General features: G+C 31.2%; 1 protein-coding gene across 8 annotated transcripts in view; it reads right to left on the bottom strand.

The window, feature by feature from the left end:
- Syt1 (Synaptotagmin 1) overlaps positions 1-12,295 on the bottom strand; it is a 114,454-nt gene that overhangs the window by 11,364 nt on the left and 90,795 nt on the right. For 3 of the 8 annotated variants that reach the window (XM_085203741.1, XM_085203737.1, XM_085203739.1), the window contains exon 1: positions 3,254-3,411. The exons of 1 other annotated variant lie outside the window; for it this stretch is intronic. The gene's annotated coding sequence lies outside the window, so the exon portion shown is untranslated. Of the gene's footprint in view, positions 1-638; positions 798-3,253; positions 3,412-12,295 lie in introns of those variants that run through there. 4 more of the 8 variants (XM_085203740.1, XM_085203735.1, XM_085203734.1 and 1 more) reach the window with 3 other exon arrangements.

Raw genomic sequence — 12,295 nt, forward strand, 5'->3', positions numbered from 1 at the left:
TATATTTTTACATAAGTAGATTAAATATAAGTCCACAAGAAAACAGACGTATTCATGTTATATATGATATTGGTACTATTTTTGGGATAATTTTAACTTTTTTTAAAGATAAAGAGTGGATGACACGCCCCATATTTAGTTATGAAAAACCAAATCGAAGTAATGTTCTATTACGTTAAGCCACTATTTTAAAATTATGTTCCATGGAATAAAAAAATACTGAAAATATTTAAGAATGAAAAAATACTGTATATACCTTATATCTTGAAAAAATAATTTAAAAATTATAAAATAAATGTTACCTACACTTAACCAAGTATTAAATAGAAGACGCTTAATTCACAATATAAAAGATTGCCGTCTTACAGACTGCTTCTTAAAACTTAAAAAAAAAAACTCCATTAATAAGAATATCTATTTCTCAAAAAGAAGAAATTCCAAAATATATTGAAACCTTATTTCAAATCGCCAAGCACTGTAGTAACCTTCCATTTTTATAAGAGGCTACTTGAGTACGTACTTACCTACATACGATCTAGGTCCCTCACCATCAAGACGAGCTCACAAGGAAATGTTAAATTACAAGCCATCGATGCGCTGATATAAAGAATAAATGTGCCTTCAACTTCGCTACTGACCTTATATTTGCTGCCTAGATAATCGTTCACGACGTCCAATTATCAATCCCTATTCGAAAGTCACTAAGAACAAGTTTGCTTCATTTCTGTCGAATTAAATATTCGAATGAAGGCTCGGGTCTCAATAGAAGCTAGGATGGCGAAGATGCGCGCGCAAGCGATCGATTACCGCTGCGCGCCGCGATGCTTGGTCGTTTCTGTTCCTGGACAAGCCGTGACGTTTACGTCATACATTGCGTACATTGAAGACTCAGTTGGCAAGTCCCTTTATATTCAATGGAATACAAGAAACCTAATCCCAAATAAACAGAAGGATAGTTCATTTATTATAAAACACATTTGATCCTTTATTGAAATTTCTCGTGAATAGGCGATGAAATTCGAAACGTAAAGCCTCTGCCTGTAGCGCAGGCGTGAATATAGATAGTATTTTAGGTACCTATAGGTATTCAAGCTCGTAGTGAATATTATGACAACTAAGGTTTTAAGTTAATAAGCCATTTGGCATTTAATTATATAATGTTATTTTTATATCATCTACATGCCTACGTAGGCTGTAGAATGACTCTTCGTCTTTATATTTTTAAATATCATAGGATAATTAAAAATAGAATGTAGCTAATGCATAATATTACGCTGCCCACCCTGGTGTGTGCGGAATATAGGGTTCTAAACAAAAAAAAGATAAATTATTGATAGTCTAAATTAAATTTATTGTTCTAATGACTCAGGGTTTTCAAAAGACATGGTTACAAAATTTAAAATGCATTACCAGCTTCAATCAGCTTCACGCTGTATCCCGCACACAGCAGGGTATGCAGAGGGAACCTGCGCCACGACGGCCTCATAAATGTAGGTTTATAATAAAAAAGTGAGGAACTTTAAGATTTTCGTTACATCGCGTCGATCATAAGATGGCAACGGGTAACGGTCATTAAGCTGCTAATGTGATATAATTTCAATTTAAATATATATTTTTTGATAAATGTCTAAATATACTGAGGTACAATGATATGATGGTGGTATTTTGAAATTGAGACAGTGAAATAATAATCATTAATTAACTTCACTTAAAGTTTCCTAGAGTCAATAAGGAAAATGTAAATAGAAATTTACCATATCATATTTACCAGACCATATATAAATAGCCAGTGCTTGTTTTGTCGAAGGGCTATAGCTTATATTTAGCTATCATTCATTTTAGCATGTGTTTTTTTGTCAAAGAACTTGAAAGGGACCTTGAACGTGGTCCATTATTTACAGTCTTATACTGAGTATAAAATAAGTCTCGTTAAGTTTCGTAGTGGAATGCGGGCGAAGCCGCGAGTGGGCCGCTAATGTATTCATAAGGGACAAGTTAATTACGTTAGTTTTTTAAAGTGAAATATATTGTTTTTCATTCATTTAAGTTAAACTTGCGTTTGATTTAAATCATAAATGATTTATGACAAAAGTGCAAACGGTAAAATAAAATTGTACACTGATTTGTATATCGTAGTAGAAATAGGCTAACACACACACGCTAAACACTTATGTTTGTTATACAAAAATAATTTATAATTTTGTTTAAAAATTCTCTTAGTTTCCTTTTTTAATCATTATTATAGAAAGTAGAACATAAAAATTGTTATTTTCTGTAAAACATATTGTCAAGTTTGATATCATTTAAATACGCATTTAATTTAAATGAAACATTAATACAAAACGAGCCAAAATTAGAGTTTAAATTTTATCCCGAATAAGCACCCATCTAGATCTCCCATTCTTTTGTCGGTGAAATCGAAAAAAGACGATTTTAACTTGGCTCACAATTGATTGTTAATGCTATATGTTGATATGTTGTATTTAACCTACATAACTATATTTTGTTTCTAATTGAATGTGTTGAACTTAAATTGAATTGAACTTAAATTGGGGAATAAGTTGAAATATTTCATTTTGTCCATTTTCCACGATTATTAATGCTGTATGTAGAGTAGGTAGAGAAGGTTGCGCAGAACGGATGCGCATTTTACAATTTCTATCCAATTTTCAATCGTTATACGCCGTAGCATTTTTTCCATATTATCTGTTTAAAATAAAAACATTTTTTTTGTTTTATTATATCGGCCACATAATATAACATTTATAATTTTTGGCAACATATAGATATCTTATATATAAACATGAATAAACATTTCATTCACCATAAAAACCTTACGTTGATGTATCTACATAATTATACCAAAGTAAATATTAATATAATTTGTTTTGAATTTAGTTCATATTTAAATATGATATGTACCAAACATTGAACAGTATTTACTGAGGCTTAACTTTAGCGTTAAATGTGATAAACATAATTATACGGAAACATATTTGATAACAGGCGTTGGTCTACTCGTTCATTGATAGAGACAAACATGAAGATTAGTTTGCAAATATATTGCTATTTTTTTTAAGTATTTAATTTAATAGATAAGTATTAATTAAAACCATAATATAATAATGCTAATCATCGCCATCTACTTGTGATATTTCCATGATGCACTGCGGTAGCAGTCGATATTTTAATGTAATTTACGTACTACTTTTCATAAATATATAGTTAATATAATTTAATAAGATAAGCTTACCAATTATTAGATTAGATTTTCTAAAAATAATTAGAAGTTACGTAGATATTCCATAATGAGAAAAACACTGTTAATGTAGATTTCAGTTGTCACCGTAATACGGGCGTGAGACCGCGGGATACGCCTCGGACTGACTGTTTCAGTGGCGCTGTTTCACGAGGAACGCCCGGACGGTTGCGGTGTACGCAAACGTCAAAACCGATAAAAAAAATATCTTAAAAAACCTTTTTTGTCCCAATTTTTTTTAGTATTAACAATATTTAATGATAATTACTATACAAATAAATATTTAGCTACTTTAATTACGTGCTATCACATTGAAACAACATATGGTATGTCTGTGTTTAAAGTACACAAAGAGACATATTTTATATCGATTTTACTCTTAGCCTGACCTAGCCAGACCAGTAATTATTTGTTTTAATAGAATGAGAAGTAAAGGCATTATTTTAATATTATAATGCATTATAAAAAACGTGTACAAAAAGAATATTCTATAACTGTAATGTCATTCTTTAACTCATTTTATGAATGTACGGTAAAAATGTACGAGCTGACAGCGCTGTGTTGAGATCAAAGTTGATTCACTTTGCCAAACGCTGTCATTGATTTTTGTACAACCTTATTCTTCAGCCAAACTCTTCATACTTACGTTAGAGGCTGTATTCGTTGTTCTAGGGCATTTTTCTGGCAAGCTGCCACTTCACTCACATTAATTTATATAAAGATTTATATATTAAATTAAAATATAAATCTTTATATACTATACTAATATACAATTAGTTTAATTTTTGAAAAGAAATGGAGTTTATATCACTAGATTGTCTCTATCTGCTTACATATGGCTGCTATATTTTACAAGTCAGCTAATTGATTGAGTTTCCATAATTCTCTGAAAGTGGATGAAAGTTAATTTAGAATTCATTCATAAATTGAACTATTAAAGCTAGGTTAAACTATTAAGGCTATCAAGAGAAAGACACATTTTATCGATTGAGAATTGAACTTGTCGGATAAACTATCTATGAGAACCATAACTAACAAAATAATATGGTGAATTCTAAATATTTGAAGTGGAATTGTAAGACATCAATTTCGTTACAAAATATGGTACAGATAACACATCTTGTGTTGAGCTCCATGAAAATGGAACCTCAAATTTTTATTTGTTTTGTAAATAAGTATAAAATGTAAAGCGTGGACTTTATGTCCACGTGTAAAGAAGGGACATAAAATCCACGAATAAAGTTACGTAGTAGCTTACCAGCTAATAATGCTAGCAAAGTGATTTCTTCTAAAAAAAATTATAAAATATTTTCAGTTACTATAAAACTTATAAAATATTTTAACTTGTTTTTATAAGTAACTTAAAAATATATATTTTATTTTTTACCTTATTTGAAGTTTAAAAGAAAATTATAGAAGAGCCATCTTATGGATGGAACCTTCAAACCTCGAAGAACATTTGCCTCAACATGATGCCAGAGAGTTGCATGTTGTCTCACATTTGGGCGTCATCTATCAAAGCGTCTCCCTACAAAATGTACTTGAATTGTTTCTACATAATACTATCCTCATTCAAGTTCCTATATAGTATAGTTAATACTTAAGAGATGGCGTTTCATAGGAAATGAAAATTGTAGCGGCTTTTAATATAAATATAATAAACTGCTTATTCCTTCCTTTCACAAAAGATGGTTAGAAAATCTTAAAATTCAATACATTATTTAAACGTTTACTTTTTACTGGGTATACAGTAGAAACCTAGTGCTAGTGCTTTATGCGGGATACAGCGTGAAATAAAAAAATATACTTTCTAGATTCTTTAGCAACATTGTAACGTAGGTAACAAATATATCGATATTTTAATTTTTGTACTTAGGTTAATATTTTAATTAGTAAAGCTTCCCTTTTAATTATAATAAAAAAAAAACAAATTTAATAGTTTCTAAAATTTACTTAGAATAAATCAGAGTACATCGCAGAGGCAAAATCCGATTTCCCGAAGCAAAATAAACATCAAGCGATCACTCCACCGACATTTGTACGCGCGTCTCTTGATTTCTTTCTTACGAGTGCCCATCAAAGGAGAATAGCGAAACTGTTCCATGTATTGCTTTTGTGATTGTTTCCCGAGAACATGATATTGGTTTATTTTTTCTTCGGATTGATAAGTAGGTATACACATTACACAATAAGACCAAGTGGAATATAACTAATATTATTAAGGAAATTGTGTGGTAGAGTTACCACCCTTCTAAGAATATTATTTATTAAGACACACCGTTCCCATTAAAATATTTTCGTTCCCCACTTTTCACCTACTTGTTGAGACATTGCGTGTTGAGTGGGGGTTAATCAACGCCACGTTTTCCCTCGTTATGAAATGAAAATATTAAATATTTCATTTCTTCTAGTGAGAATCGAACCCACAACCTGTAGCGTTTACAGTCGCACGCTTGTGCCAAGACTGGCCTTTAGCAAAAAATTAAACGCTCCTTTAGTGAAATGCTTTCTATAATTATTTCCGCACTTTTCCCTAACATTTTTCATCATCATAGTAAATCCTCGTGTTTGGTAATTCCAACAAAATTTATTATAAACAATGTATTTAAATAGAAAACCATACTTGGAGATTAAGCTTTAAGATTAATTGTGATCCCGGTTCTTAGAAATGATCCAGAACTCAATTTTGTTTCTCAAACTTGCTCCCGGCTAAATGTTGGATTAAAACGTTCTGTGTGTAGCGACGCTCATGTCTAGCATGACTGCGGGAAATTGATGAGAGCAAATAAGCTATTCTATACTTAAATAACCATAATAAAATTGTAACTGATCGCCGTCTCTACATGGAAGATATATGAGAAAATAATAATAGATTATTGGGGGTATTTGTGAAGCAATAGCAGAAAATAAGAATTTTATTTTTTTGCATGTTTGTCGATTTGTGTGTTTTCTGTTGGTTTAGCACCTGGAAACCTAGTGTTAAGAAACTCCGTTCCCATTAAAACAATACCGTTCCCTATTTTCCGCAGAATTATCGTGTTGAATGGTAGAAATAGCCACGCTTTGCCATGTTACCAGAAACCCATATAGAGTTTGTAATTTTCGTAATTTTCATACACAATAGTTGCTGAGTTCTTATACAATGGAATTTATTTCAGGTAAATAAAAACAGCGATGAGTTCTGGAATGCAAGCAATAAAGTACAATCGAGGAATTTAATAATGACGACGGTCACAAATAGTATTTATCATGAAGAGGAAAGCAATGGGTTACAAGGGGAAAGCTTGCATATTAAAATATATTGATGATTTATTTAAAAAGGACGTGATTTATTCCTTTATCCATATTTATTATCGTGTCGTTCGTATTTTCGTTTGCTCGTTCTTTTAAGTTTATTGGAAGATATAAAACTCGGGCTCATTGAAATCTGTATTATCTAAAATATAAAGATTAGTCCCGGAGGACTAAATCATGACATTGTTGGGCTATTAAAATTCTCAATGTTGTCGTTATCTTGTAAGTGGGTCTTTTATAGTTTTAAGGTTCTTTCTATTTTGTAATTTAATTTATTGAATGGGCTCAAAGTTGTATTTCTTAAATTTACAATGCTTCTATATTATTTTTAAATTATACAGCTTAGTAAATAAATATTTGGGTAGTACAAGCGGGCGAAGCCGCGAGAGTCGAGTTGGTCGCTACTGTATAATATTATAAATTAATATTATATACAGAAAAAACATAAATATTCAAACGAAATGCTTTTGAAAATATTGAAAAGCAAGTAATATAAACATAAAATTGTGCATTTATAGTAAATTGTAACATATTACCATGTGAAATATGTATAAGCAATCAAGCCCACTTCAAACAGGTCCGCTTGAATAGAAACGCGTAACGAGCGGAACTTCGCCCTACAATAAGCGTTATCTAGATGAAATTTAGATGATGGCGTCATCAGCGCTAGGAATTATTTGCCTTCGGTGAATGGTGCATAAGTTGCAATGTAACTTCGCTGCAGTATTAACATAATGAATATTGAAATATTACAATGTATACCCTCGTGTCTTGAATTGATCTGTATTTTATTACATATTTGTATAAGTTTCATATTTGGAAACGACAAGGGGGACAATTTCGAACTATGCTTGTTTTTTAATGAAATTTTCGGTATAGTTCTAAATTCGTTTTGTTTTAAAGTTTGATGTTTTATATGAAATGAAAATATGAAATATGTCATTTGAGTGGGAATCGAACCAACAAGCTGTCGTGTTTGTGCCACAAATATTTTTTTTAGTTACCTTATATAAATTGATTACAAGTGTAACAAGGAATGGATTGATGCGCCACAATCAAACGTTTAGGCTTATCATGTCTTTCTATTGTTTGTCCCGCGCTTTCGCTAATACTTTCACTAGCTGAGACCGATAATATGTACTATATAAATTCTTCAAATAAATTTATTAAATCTATATCTCACATTATTAACATATATATATGTTGTTATGTTTACAGTGTACACAGCCTGAAGTTGATTGTGTAACTAACAGAATTATAAAGTTGGTACTTGCCGACAACCGCCCCCCCCCCCAGGTTGCCCCGACATCCCTCGGCAGCTTTGAACAAAATCTAAGTGAATTTGTCAAACGTGACACTGTAATAAGCTTTCAGCGAATTTGCCTAACTTGTGACGCGAGAAACATTGTTAGACCGATGTTGTTGTAATTACTGAACTGCAACACGTTCATTTACTTATGAATTAATAATATTTGATAAGAGCAGCTTCATGCTATATTCCGCACAGAGCAGGCAGAGGGAACCTTGGAACCTAATGTAAGTATACTACATTCTTTTTTAAATCACATACATACATCCATCTACGAAGGGGTAAAAATGTATTAAGGTGTCCCACTGGTTAGAAATTATTGATCTATCGTTAGAAGTACTTCCAGAATAAATAAATAATATTAATATTATATTATGTTGTTATTATATTTAGCTATAAAGTTTATGTAGTGGTCACTGAGTTTCGTCACATGCGAATAACTTGATGAACGTGAGATAACCAAAATTACTTCGGGAAATCGATATATGTATCTTATTTTAATCCATATTCTAAAAATATAAATTAAAATAAGATAACATAAAATTTAATACCGGAAAATTATCAACATTAGAAAACTACATTATAATACAGTTCGCTTATTTAAAAAAATATATCATATAATAACAATTTTGCACGCCAAGTTAATAGACAAAAAATATATTTACATATTTATTTAGGGAATTTCTCTCACTCTTCTTGTTTGGAGAAGCACGATGTCCCGCGATTATCGACAGATGACAGCGATCGGACGCGCGCCGTAGATTTATTATGTAATATCTCAGATCTAGCTAGGGTTGACGATATAATGTAACACGTTTTGCGAACAAAGTTATTGAGAAACGAAATGTTGCTGTTTTCTTTTATTTCTTTGGAATATCTAAACTAAACAAAAATCCTTAATTAGGCATTTTTTAAGATATGAATTATGTATTTACAGTGCTTTTGATTGATAATGATTGAAGTACATTTTTAATTAGTTGAATATTTTTTGTTCTAATATTTTTATAAGTGATCGTGGTTTAAGTTTTATTTTTCCTTTGCATGCATTATTACACTTTGTTTATTTATTATGTTTTTGTTGCTAAATACTTATTTATTTGTTAAATAAAAAGGGGTAAGTATCCGTATCAAAAAGAATAGTTGCCCCAGTTATTTTTGCGTATTTAGCCCCAGGGGTAATAACAAATTCTTCCACAAGTAAAGAAGGATTTTTTGTTCTGATGTTTTTCTTCCTTATTGTATAATCTTGAATGCAGTTGACAATATATCCGTACCTATTATTTATTTTATTCTACGTTCGCTACTCTAGCATAATTATTTATTATACGATTTACAGTTCTGTTCAGTTCTAAAATATTATTAAAAAGAAAAAATAAATAAAAAATACAAGACTTTACCAAAAAATCTTTACCAAATTGAAATCAGGTTGGATATAGAAAGTTTTTATTTTCAAATATTCTTCCTATAATTTGTTTTTACAAGAGACAAAAAAGATATAAAGGTCTCCCCCTTGTAAAAACACCGTTCATCTATCCTTAGAATTATTCTCAGAATAAATAAATAATATTTATTATTTTATTCTCGGTTTTGCGTTAACGCTCCTATAAACACTTAGTGAACCGTTTTATACGGCACAATACTTATGCCACAGCTTCCTTCCTGTTTATCTATGGCTTATTCTCTACACGACACTATTACGATAATATTTTATCGACGAGAACAACGTTATCTCGCAGGTATATGATGAGGGTTATTGGGAGGTATTTACGAGTATATCTATATAATCTTGTTAATCTCGTGAGTAGATTATATTCTCACTTCAGTTTAGAAAGTTTTAGAGCTTTATTGTTTTGTTAGGGTGGGCAGAGGGAACCTAGGAACTTAGTTTTAAGTGTCTTAACACTTTCGTTCTCCACTTTCCGTCGATTTCTGGAGGCATTGCGTGTTGAGTGGCGGAACTAAACGCTGCGCTTTGCCTCGTTGCAAGAGCGAGGAAATAGAGATATTAAATATTTTATATCCTCAAATTGTAATTGACCTGTCGCGCCACGACTGGCCTCTAGAGAGAGAATTTTATTGTTTCACTGTATAATATATGAATACATTTCTAATCACTACAGAATATTTAATTTAATTATATAATAATCAAATGAATATAGATAATTTAGTTAAGATTATAAACTAAAGTATTATCTTTTTCTATATAGTAGGTAGGTAGGTACTCCTTATTCTTTTAGTATGACTATACTAATAATTTAAATAATAAGAGTCTAGCTTCCATTTTATACATTAAGGGGTGCTTAATTCGTTTAGGGGTTAATTTTCTTGCCTACCGAAAATTAGCGAACGTTATCTAAGTGACGGGCACTTTTTGCGGCACGCGCGGCTTTACCGTGCCGCTTTTAATTTGTCATTTGGACAGTAGTAGGTAGGTTATTTTTTTTCGTCCCGCTTTTTACGCTAAAATAATATGACATCTGTAACCCTCGTCCACCCCTTTTTATGATGATGTCACTTATTAAAGAACGCGTGGTCTACATTCATAATTTAGTTGAAATTTTTGATTAAATCAACGTCCCTATTAAGTTAACCAAATGTATAGATTTCATAGAAGAAAATATTGAGCGTGAGTTTTAAAAGCAAATGACCTAGGAATATAGTTTACGGCGAACACAATTCAAACAGGATATTAAAGTATGTCGATTCAGTGAATTCTATGTAACGTTTACTTTGCGAATAATAAGAGAAACCAATGATATCACCATCTAACTGTAAGTAAACAATAACATTAGAATCTCCCTCAATAACGTTGAGATTTCAGAAGTGGGCGGACGGCACCCAATCGTTCACAGATCGCGCAAACACACGCACAGATTACACATATATACATGTAGTATATAAATAAGTATAGAATCGAAATATTCGCGGGAGAATTTTCCTCCCAAAAGCCTTTATTTGCATTGGAGCGAAAATATTTAATCAGGCGTATAATCTTAGCGTTTTCCTACGCCTTTGTGGTATGAATGTATATGTTTCCGTCAAGGCTACGCGAATTTTATGTTGGGTTCGTGTGTGATAAATGGCGGTGCCCGTAATAGAGTTCTCGGGTACTTTTTAATTATACGTTTCGAAGCGACAGAGTATATTTGTTGTGCTTATAACTTTTAATATTCTTGGACTTTTCTTAGTCGTTGCTACGGTAACGATAACTGCGATATGGGTTTTTTACTTTTTTAATGTGTTATTCTACACTTATGAAAGAAAAATATTTAAAAAAAAAAAGTGGCGATATGGTATCTACTTAAAATTGTACCTATATTAAATTAAATGTTAGTGTAGTGATATATTTAACTATTAATTTCCATTTTGTACTAATTTAAAAATCAAACTTTATAATTAATTCTTTATAGGTAAGATACATTGGAAGCTATTGCAAGGTGATGAAAGAATAACCTATAAAAAGTTTAACAGCCAGTATAAGGAGTAACGTTCTAACGTGAATTTGTTTGATGTTATCGTTTTCTCGATTTAGTTGAACCTGAGATGCGTTGTACGATTCACTTCCATCCTTTAGTTTCAAAACGAGAGTTTTCCGATTTTCCGCGTCATTACACTAATGTGACAAACGCCAGTTTATGTTCAGAATGTCATTTTCATCCATTATGAGATTTGCGAGATCTAATAATTTTACACGCCTTTTCAGTTTCTTGCACTTTTAAGTTTGGTAAAATTACCCATTTATGTGCGATAAACTTACAATTTTCTTTATATGCAATAACTACGCATTTGTAATAATTTTCTAATATTAGGTTTCCAGGTTCCCTCTGCCTACTTGTACGCGCTTGTGTTTTTTCCAAACTGATTACTATTTTAATAAGTTATATTTTATTTAATTTTTTTATAAGAATATATATATCTACTTTATAAAAATATTTGAAAATCGTTGATATTCTAATTTTACGTCTTAGACATAGGTACTTTAAACTGTGTAACACAATGCAAGAAACTTAATTTCTCCAAATAAAAAGCTTTATTAGCTTTATTTAAGTGGAGCTTTTAAAGTTTTAACTTGTAATAAAGCTTCTTTTATGGAGAAAAGTGGATAATACTGAGCGGGACGTTAAGTAGGAGCACGTGGATTAAAGAGTGCATTTTATATAGTGTCATCTGAATATTTTATATTTCCCTTTTCGTCGCTCTTGTGACGAGGCAACAAGCGATGCCTAAAAATGTGGCGGAAAGTAGAAAACGAAGTGTCTTAACACTAGGTTCTCCTCTCCTCTACTAACCCTGTTATATACGGGATACAGCGTGAAGCTAAAAAAATACACTTATATACCGTCACCATTATTCAAATAAATAAAGGCTTGTAATCAAAAGGACAAAATAACGATAGTAACAGCGGTTAGAAACATAAATAAATGTGTAAAATT

Source organism: Heliconius melpomene, chromosome 19, assembly GCF_056956725.1.
Source record: "Heliconius melpomene rosina isolate 202511_hmr_F chromosome 19, ASM5695672v1, whole genome shotgun sequence".
Taxonomy (NCBI): domain Eukaryota; kingdom Metazoa; phylum Arthropoda; class Insecta; order Lepidoptera; family Nymphalidae; genus Heliconius; species Heliconius melpomene.